Genomic DNA, 9792 nt, shown 5'->3' with positions numbered 1-9792 from the left:
GGGTAATTAATGTTTGCCTCATAAAATGTATTAGGAAGTATTGATATTTCTTCAATTTTTTGGAAGATTTTGAGAAGGATAGGCATTAGATCTTTTTTGAATGTTTGGTGCAATTCACTAGTGAAGCCATCTGATCCTGGAATTTTACTGTTTGGGAGGTTTCCTTACTGTTTAGATTTTTCAGTTCTTCATGATTCAGTCTAGGAAGGTTATATATTTCTAAGAACTTGTCCATTTATTCTAGGTCATTGAATTTGGTGGCATAGTCTTTCATTGTATTTTTGTATGATACTTTGTATTTCTGGTATCCTACATAATAAAAGGCTAATAAGCAAATTGACAGAACAGCAGAACAACCAGTTGCTATGATGTGCACTGACCACCAGGGGAAAGATGCTCAATGCAGGAGCTGCCCCCTGGTGGTCAGTGCGCTCCCACAGGGGGAGCACCGCTCAACCAGAAGCCAGGCTCATGGCTAGCGAGCACATTGGTGGTGGTGGGAGCCTCTCCCGCCTCCACAGCAGCACTAAGGATGTCCAAATGATGGCTTAGGCCCGCTTCCCACCTAAGCCGGCTGTCGAACATCCTCTGAGGGCTTCCAGACTGCGAGAGGGCGCAGGCCAGGCTGAGGGACCCCCTGAGTCCATGAACTTCGTGCACCGGGCCTCTAGTCCACTATAACTTCCATTTCATTCCTAATTTGTTTATTTGAGTCTTTTCTCTGTTTTTCTTTACTGAGTCTAGCCAGAGGTTTGTTAATTTTATTAATCATTTCAAAGAACAAGCTCTTCTTTGAATTAAGTTTTTCTATTGTCTTTTTGTGCTCTATTTCATTGAATTTTGCTCTAATTTTTATTATTTCATTCCTTCTGCTGACTCTCAGTTTCATTTGTTCTTTTTCTAGTTTTTTAAGATGTCATGTTGAGCTGTTAGTTTGGGATTTTTCTTATTTGTTGATATAAGCATGTAATGATATAAACTTCCTTTATTACCACTTTTGTAGCATCCCAAAAGTTTTCATATATCACATTGTCATTTGTCTCTATGTATCTTTTGATCTCTCCTTTTATTTCTTCTTTGACCCAGTCATTCTTTAGGAGCACATTGCTTAATCTGTACATATTTGTGGTTTTTCCCTGTTTCTTATTGCCACTGACTTCCAATTTTAAAGCACTGTGGTCGGAGAATATGCTTGGTACGATTTCAATCTGCTTAAATTTATTGAGGCTAGTTTTGTGTCCCAGTATATGTTTTATCCTTAAGACTGTTTCATGTGCCCTAGAGAAGAATGTACAATCTGGTGTTCTAGGATGAAAGGCTCTGTAAATGGAAAACAGTATGGACGTTCCTCAAAAAATTAAGACTAGATTTACCATATGACCCAGCAACCTCTCTTTTGGGTATCTCCCCCCAAATTGTGAAAACATTTATTCATAAAGATATATGTACCACTATGCTCATTGTAGTATTACCCCAAGACATGGAAACAACCAAAGTGTTCTTCATTATATGACTGGATAAAGAAATGTGCTACATACATACAATGAAATATTATTCAACAATAAGAAAAAAGGAATACTGCCATTTGTGAAAACATGGATGGATCTTGAGAATATTATGCTAAGTGAAATATGTCAGACAGAAAAATTCAAGAACCATATGATTTTATTCATAGGTGGGATATGAAATTGAAATCAACAAACAAACAAACAAGATAAACAAAAACTAAGAGACACAGACAATAGTATGGTGGTTACCAGAGGGAAAGGGGGGAGGGAGAAGAGAGTAAAGGGTTTCAAATACATGATGAAAGGAGACTTGACTTGGGGTGGTGAAATATACAAATGATTTATTATAGAATTATACACTTAAAACCTATATAATCTTATTAACCAATGTCACGCAGATAAATTTAATAAAATGTTTTTAAAATATTTAAAGAGTTTAAATTTTAAATAGAAGAGCTTTCACAGAAACTGAAGCCCAGCTTTGAATCTGCTCCACTCATGAAAGGATTAAATTGATATGCTCCTAGGCTACCTTCATATTAGAAACAAAGTCCTCTCTGAAGCAAGCATGATCCAGAAACTCAAGTTATCTCCATAATTTTTAAACACAATGGCCAGAATTCAACTATAAGTTTAATTTTTGTCAAAGCATGACAAAAGTTAGTTAAAGATCAAAATTATAAGACAGTATAAATAGACCCGCAAAAGATACAAATATTAGAATTCTAATAATAGGGATTTTAAAACAACTAAGTATTTGTTTAAAATAATAAATGGAAAAATGGAGAATTTTCAGCAAAGACCTAAAAACCATAAAAAAAAGTCAAGTAAAATTATAAAAACAAAAAAAAAACAATAAGTGAAACAATGAGTAGGTTAAAAGCAAAATAAATCCAGCTCAAAAAGATAACAAATCAACTAAAAGATAAATCCCTAGAAAATATATACAACAAAAGAACACAGAGAGGGCAAAATATGAAAAAGAGTACCATATGGAGATAAAGTTGAATATGTATAATGAGAGTCCCAAAGAAGAATAGAGACAGAATAAAGCAAAAGCAATCTTTGAAAAGATAATGTCTGAGAATTCTTTTTAAAAATGGAAGAAAGTAATAAGCCATGAACTCAAAAGTGCTACAAACCTGAAATAGGATAAATACAGAGAAAATTACTCCTGGATACAATATGGTAAAACCGCTAAAAGCCAGTGACAGAGAAAAACATAAAAACAAAGAGAGGAAAAAGTCACGTTACTTCTGGAGGATCAACAATAAGACTAAAATAGGAACCAAAGATAATGGAATTATACCTTCAAAATGCCAGGGGGAAAAAGTTAGCACACTTAAAATTCTAATGCCATTGTTTTTAAAAAATGAAGTGAAATAAAGTATTAAATTTATAGACAACAACAACAACAAAAAAAGCTGAGAGAATTTGTCAGGAGCAGATCTGCTCTAAAAGGCATTATCAGCTCTAGCTGGTTTGGTTGAGTGGATAGAGAATTGGCCTGTGGACTGAAGGGTCCAGGATTTGATTCCAATCAAGGGCACATGTCTGGGTTTCGGGCTTGATACCCAGTAGGGGGCATTCAGGAGGCAGAAGATCAATGATTCTCATCACTGATGTTTCTATCTCCCTCTCCTTCTCCCTTCCTCTCTGAAATCAATAAAACATATTTAAAATAAATAAATAAAATGCATTAGCAGAAGGAATACAATCACATTTTGAAGCAAGAAGATAAAGGAAGAAATGAAGATTGGAAAGTAGTATATAGATAAATCTAAATAGTATCTGTATAAAATGATAACAAAAAAACCTATAGAGCTTTAACTGGTTTGGCTCAGTGGATAGAGCATCTGCCTGCGGACTGAAAGGTCTCAAGTTCTATTCCGGTCAAGGGCATGTGCCTTGGTTGCGGGCACATCCCCAGTAGGAGGTGTGCAGGAGGCAGCTGATCGATGTTGCTCTCTCATCAATGTTTCTAACTCTGTCTCTCTCCCTTCCTCTCTGTAAAAAATAAATAAAATATATATTAAAAAAAAAAACTATAGAAAAAAACATACCTATAGGACTTATATATGTCCAGAATTAACATTAGCAAGCATCAAAGATGGGGTGGGCAAAACTAGGTTTACAGTAATGAGTATGTGAAAGTTTATTTTTGTATTATTATTTATTAATTATTGTATTGTTTTCATATGAACAACTATACCCACTTTTGCCCAGCCCTGTATATTACTAATAATATGTTTAAAAGGCAGGAGGGGATAAATGATATTAAGACAACTAAAGTTACTGAATTGTCCAGGAAGTTACAAATATACTAAATTATATTAAATTTAAATGTTAAATATGCATATTTCAATTTCTAGGATAAATATTTAAAAATAGTAAGAAAGAGATAATAGTGGAGAAAGTGAACATAAAAAATAACACAAAAGAAAAAAGTAATACAAAAGAAAACAAGAAAGGAGAACAAAGGAGAAAATGAGTCGGACAAAGCAAAAACAAATAGTGAGATGGTAGATTTAAATTAAAATGTATCAGTAATTTCATCAATTATAAACAGCTATATATTCCAAATAAAAGACAAATATTTGCCCTAGCCGGTTTGGCTCAATAGAGTGTTGACCTGTGGACCAAAGGGTCCCAGGTTCCATTCCAGTCAAGGGCACATACGTTGGTTGCAGGCTCCTCCAGGGCCCGGGCCATGGTCTGGGCATGTGCAGGAGGCAACCAATCAATGTGAATCTCTCACATCAGTGTTTCTGCCTTTCCCTCTCTCTTCCACTCTCTAAGAAAATCAATGGAAAAATATCCTCAGGTGAGGATTAAAACAAAAACAAATATTTTCAGATTGATTTAAAACACCTTAATTATATGCTGCTTACATGAGACACATCTTAACTATACAGACAGAAAGCCTGGAAAGTACAAGGACAGAAAAGGATGCACCATACAAAACCATATAAAGGCTAATTAAAACAAATTGTCTTCGCCTTACTGATAACAGACAGAACCAACTTAAAGGTAAAATAACATTACTAGAAATGGGAAGGAATTCTTGTAATGATAAAAGGGAAAATGCACCAGGAAAATATGGCAATTCTAAATAAATAAGGCCTAATACCATTGCTTCATATTTGCAAATGTAGTAAGAACTAACAGAACTAAAAGCAGAAATAGACAAATTCACATGATACTGGAGATAAAAATATCTGTCTATATAACTGAGAGAACAAGCAGACAAAAGATCAGACAATAATTAGATTATTTGGATTACAGACTTTATAAAATTGATCCAATTGACTTTTATAGAAAACTATAATCAACAACCACAAATACTTATTCTTTTCAAGTACACATGGAACATTTACCAAAATTGGCCACATTCTGGTCCATAAAGCAAGTATCAAAAAATTTTCAAGTGTTAAAATATTAAAAGCATATACTACATCTACAAAATGAAGCTGCAAATCAATGGCAACTAGAAAAACAACAAAATGAACAAGAAAATAACTTTATAAATCCACAAATGTGTGAAGGTTAATCAATGCTCCGGATAATCCATGAAGCAAAGAAAAAAATCACAATGGAAAAATTTTTTTCTTTCTAGTTTGCTTTTAACAGCTTTATATATACAAAAACCATACATAATTGAAATGTTTAATTCCATGAGATTTGACATGTTATACATCTGTGAAATTATCACCACAATCAATACAATAAATTTATCATATCTATCATCCCCAAAAGATTTCCTGTATCTCCTACTAATCCCATCCTCCTGCCCCTAATTCCCCAATTCCTCAGAAAACTGCTGATCTGTTTTTAATCCTTATAGATTAGTTTGTATTTTCCTAGAATTTTGTAAAAATTAAATCATATTGTAATATTTTTGTCTGGCTTCCTTCGCTCAATATAATTATATTTTAGTTTTAGCTCTATTGCTGTGGTTTGCAGAAGTTTATTGCTTTCTATTGCTGAACAGTATCTCATTGTATAGCTATATCACAGTTTGTTTAACCACTGATCGGTTAATAAACATTTGGGTTGTTTCAGTTCTGCCCATTCCAAACAACACTGTTATGAATATTAGTAAACAAGTCTTCAGATGCACATATGCTTTCATTTTTCTTGGTTGTGACAACCATTTCACTGGCATTGGAGTGTAGTGGGTAAAACTCATACTTTTACTACATGATGCTGTGTCAGCTATCTATATGGGAAAAAATGAAACTCCATCCACCCCTCAGCAAACTCATACCATACACAAAAATCACTTCCAAGTACCTTGCAGATCTAAATGCAAAAAGTGGAAGCATAAAAGTACTAGAAAATAACATAGGAGAATATCCTCAGGACTTTGGGTTAAGAAAGAGATTTCTTAAATGCTGGAAGCCAGTCCATCCTTGCTGCTTGACACAGTTGCTGCAGGGAAGAAACATCTGCACAGCATATGTTTCAAGGGACCTGAGGTATATGGCATACTGTTCTTAATATGTTTGCTCCCCTTCTTGGCGCTATGTGTTTTAACCAAGGTCACCTCTCCGAGAAAGATTGTTTCCCCAGGCAGGGATTTTTCCCTGAAGTTAGGGAGGGAATAAAACCCCTTAACTAAGTGTCAGGCAGGCAGTTAATCACTTTAACTACGAACAATCATGCTTAAGCTACGCTACATAATCTTTACTCCCTGGAATGGAGATAAGAAACGCCCTATCCTTTGGAACAGAAATTGATAGGATTAAAAGCAACTGGTATAAATACAGATGTAACAAGACAATAAAAGACAGAACCTGGCTAGAGAACCTGGCTAGGCTGCTGAACAACTGAACGCTGTCTCCGTCCACACCTTTGGGAACCCCTGGACCTGCTGTGGTTGGACCCCAACAACTGGCGCCTGAACAGGGTTCCCCTAGGTAAGCCCCCCCGCACTCGGGACTGATAGGACTGCATCGTAGGGTGCTGCAGACCCCCCTATAGAGGATAAGTAGGGTGAGAGGGTGGATAGTACAGAACTTAGATTGAGAAGATGGGTCATACTGAGTCTAAAGAAAAAAGAGTCTGTATTAATCTTTTAACACATATGCTTGCGTTGTACAGCCTGTTCCCTCACACAAAAGCCCAGACACGGAGAAAATGGCGGCAGGGGTCGAGGCGGCGGCCAAGGTGGCAACGGAGTTCTGGGTCCAAAAGGTGAAGGAGAACGACCTACTCAGAATGAGAAGAGAAAAGAGAAAAACATAAAAAGAGGGGACAATCGCTTTGAGCCATATGCCAATCCAACCAAAAGATACAGAGCCTTCATTACAAACATACCTTTTGATGTGAAATGGCAGTCACTTAAAGACCTGGTTAAAGAAAAAGTTGGTGAGGTAACATACGTGGAGCTCTTAATGGACGCTGAAGGAAAGTCAAGGGGATGTGCCGTTGTTGAATTCAAGATGGAAGAGAGCATGAAAAAAGCTGCTGAAGTTCTAAACAAGCATAGCCTGAGTGGAAGACCACTGAAAGTCAAAGAAGATCCTGATGGTGAACATGCCAGGAGAGCAATGCAAAAGGCTGGAAGACTTGGAAGCACAGTATTTGTAGCAAATCTGGATTATAAAGTTGGCTGGAAGAAGCTGAAGGAAGTTTTTAGTATGGCTGGTGTGGTGGTCCGGGCATACATTCTTAAGGATAAAGATGGAAAAAGTCGTGGAATAGGCACTGTTACTTTTGAACAGTCCATTGAAGCTGTGCAAGCTATATCTATGTTCAATGGACAACGGCTATTTGATAGACCAATGCACGTGAAAATGAATGAGAGGGCCTTACCAAAGGGAGATGTTTTCCCTCCTGAGCGTCCACAACAACTTCCCCATGGACTTGGTGGTATTGGCATGGGGTTAGGACCAGGAGGGCAGCCTATCAATGCCAATCACCTAAATAAAGGCATTGGCATGGGAAACACAGGACCTGCAGGAATGGGAATGGAAGGCATAGGATTTGGAATAAATAAAATGGGAGGCATGGAGGGTCCCTTTGGTGGTGGTATGGAAAACATGGGTCGATTTGGATCTGGGATGAACATGGGCAGGATAAAAGAGATGGAGCGTGGCATGGGTGGAGGATTTGAAAGAGACTTTGCCAGAAACGAGATGGGAATGTCTCGAAGCTTTGGAGAGCCCCTTGGCAGAGGAATGGAAATCCTAAGTAATGCACTGAAGAGAGGAGAGATCATTGCAAAGCAGGGAGGAGGTGGAGGTGGAGGCAGTGTCCCTGGGATCGAGAGGATGGGCCCCGGCATTGACCGCATTGGGGGTGCTGGCATGGAGTGCATGGGCGCAGGCCTGGGCCATGGCATAGATCGTGTGGGCTCTGAAATTGAGTGTATGAGCCTGGTCATGGACCGCATGGGCTCCGTCGAGCGCATGGGCTCTGGCATCGAGCGCATGGGCCCACTGGGCCTCGACCACATGGGGGGAAGCTTCGCAGGTTCCTTCGGTGGAGCTGGAGGCCATGCTCCTGGGGTGGCCAGAAAGGCCTGCCAGATATTTGTGAGAAATCTCCCATTTGATTTTACATGGAAAATGCTAAAGGACAAATTCAACGAATGTGGCCACATGCTGTATGCGGACATCAAGATGGAGAATGGGAAGTCCAAGGGGTGCGGTGTGGTTAAGTTTGAATCTCCAGAGGTGGCTGAGAGAGCCTGCCGGATGATGAATGGGATGAAGCTGAGTGGCCGAGAGATTGATGTTCGAATCGATAGAAATGCTTAAGCAGTTGCCTTTTTTAAACATTGATACCAGACCTCTGAATTTGTATTTTTTCTTGTTAACCATTTTAATTTGTTGGCTGGATGAATAAAGATGTTTAAAAAATTCAGTTGCTTTTTGGGGTAATTTGAATTAATTTTTTAATGACGGGGGTTCCATTTGACTGTTTGCATTGAGATTGCAATGAGCGCAATTTTTTTTGTAGTTGTGGCATCTTGTTGATATCAAATATGACTTTGATAATAAATACCAGTTCCTGAAAAAAAGAAATAAAAACTGAAAAAAAAAGGAAAGGAGATGTGGAGCAAAGCTGGGACATATGAACAGACAAAAAGAAGGCACATGTGATCCTCCCAATGGACAGGTTGTTCCAGCTCAGGGCTGCACATCTGCTGCAAACGGGCATTGGTCAGGTGTGCTAGGGTGAGGCAGAGATGGAAGGCGGTGAGACATAAGGTCGGACTAGACGGTCTGGAATCCACACAGGTGAGTCTGCGTCCTGTGGAAATATACAAGCATATCCTCTCCCCCAGGTTAAAAGTTCTTGGCACCAGAGGCAGAAACGGTTGAACTTTCTCAAACTTTAAGTAGTCCCTCGGCTCCATCTAGAGAAGGCACATTATTGTCTCCAGCTCAATCTAAGAGCAATTTCGCTATGCCTACTGATCGGAAGGAGAATAAATATCACAAAACATTTATTCCTGTTACCAATACATAAAATAGGGACAGCTGTTACCCAGGAAGCCAGAGGGGCCGGAGACTTTGGATCTAGTGATGCAGCATTTTGGATACAAGAAATCCATGCTACTAGACCTACAAAATTTTACAAATTCAGGGAAAACCAATTGAAGGTCTATTGGATACAGGAGCAGATGTTTCCTGCATAGCAGGGAAGGATTGGCCCTCTTCATGGCCCACGCACACCACCTCCATTTCCCCTAGTAGGACTAGGCAAGGCATCTAATGTAAAAAAGAGTTCTCAGATTTTAACTTGGGCTGATGAAGATCAACATTCAGGAACATTCTGTCCCTATGTAATTACGACTATCCCCTTTACATTATGGGGAAGAGATATCTTGTCTCAAATGGGAGTTCTATTATTTAGCCCCAGCGATGTTTGATTTACTCCTGTTACAAAAAATTACAAGAAAATGAGTTTAAATATTCCTCTCCTCATCACATTCTACAACATACTCTATTTGTAATTAATATACTAAATGTAGATTCTGAGGGAAATTCCCTGATGTACAGACATCCCTGATCTAACTAAACCTAAAGCCCTCGTCAAATGGAGAGACTTGCTTACAGGAGCCTGGCAGGGACCTAATGTACTTTTAACCTGGGAGAGAGGATATGCTTGTATATTTCCACAGGATGCAGACTCACCTGTGTGGATTCCAGACCGTCTAGTCCGACCTTATGTCTCACCGCCCTCCATCTCTGCCTCACCCTAGCACACCTGACCAATGCCCGTTTGCAGCAGATGTGCAGTCCTAAGCTGGAACAACCTGTCCATTGGGAGG

At 38.6% G+C, this 9792-nt stretch overlaps 1 pseudogene; it reads left to right on the top strand.

Annotated features, from left to right (window-relative positions):
* The first annotated feature begins 6685 nt into the window (after window positions 1-6685).
* On the top strand, window positions 6686-8436 carry LOC138992256 (heterogeneous nuclear ribonucleoprotein M pseudogene; annotated as a pseudogene).
* The last annotated feature ends 1356 nt before the right edge of the window (window positions 8437-9792 follow it).

The sequence above is a fragment of the Myotis yumanensis genome, unplaced genomic scaffold (assembly GCF_028538775.1).
Source record: "Myotis yumanensis isolate MYYU_CA2020_CCGP unplaced genomic scaffold, mMyoYum1.0.hap1 SCAF_14, whole genome shotgun sequence".
NCBI classification, from domain to species: domain Eukaryota; kingdom Metazoa; phylum Chordata; class Mammalia; order Chiroptera; family Vespertilionidae; genus Myotis; species Myotis yumanensis.
Note: the sequence above shows the minus strand (reverse complement) of the source record. Positions and strands in the feature narration are given on the sequence as shown.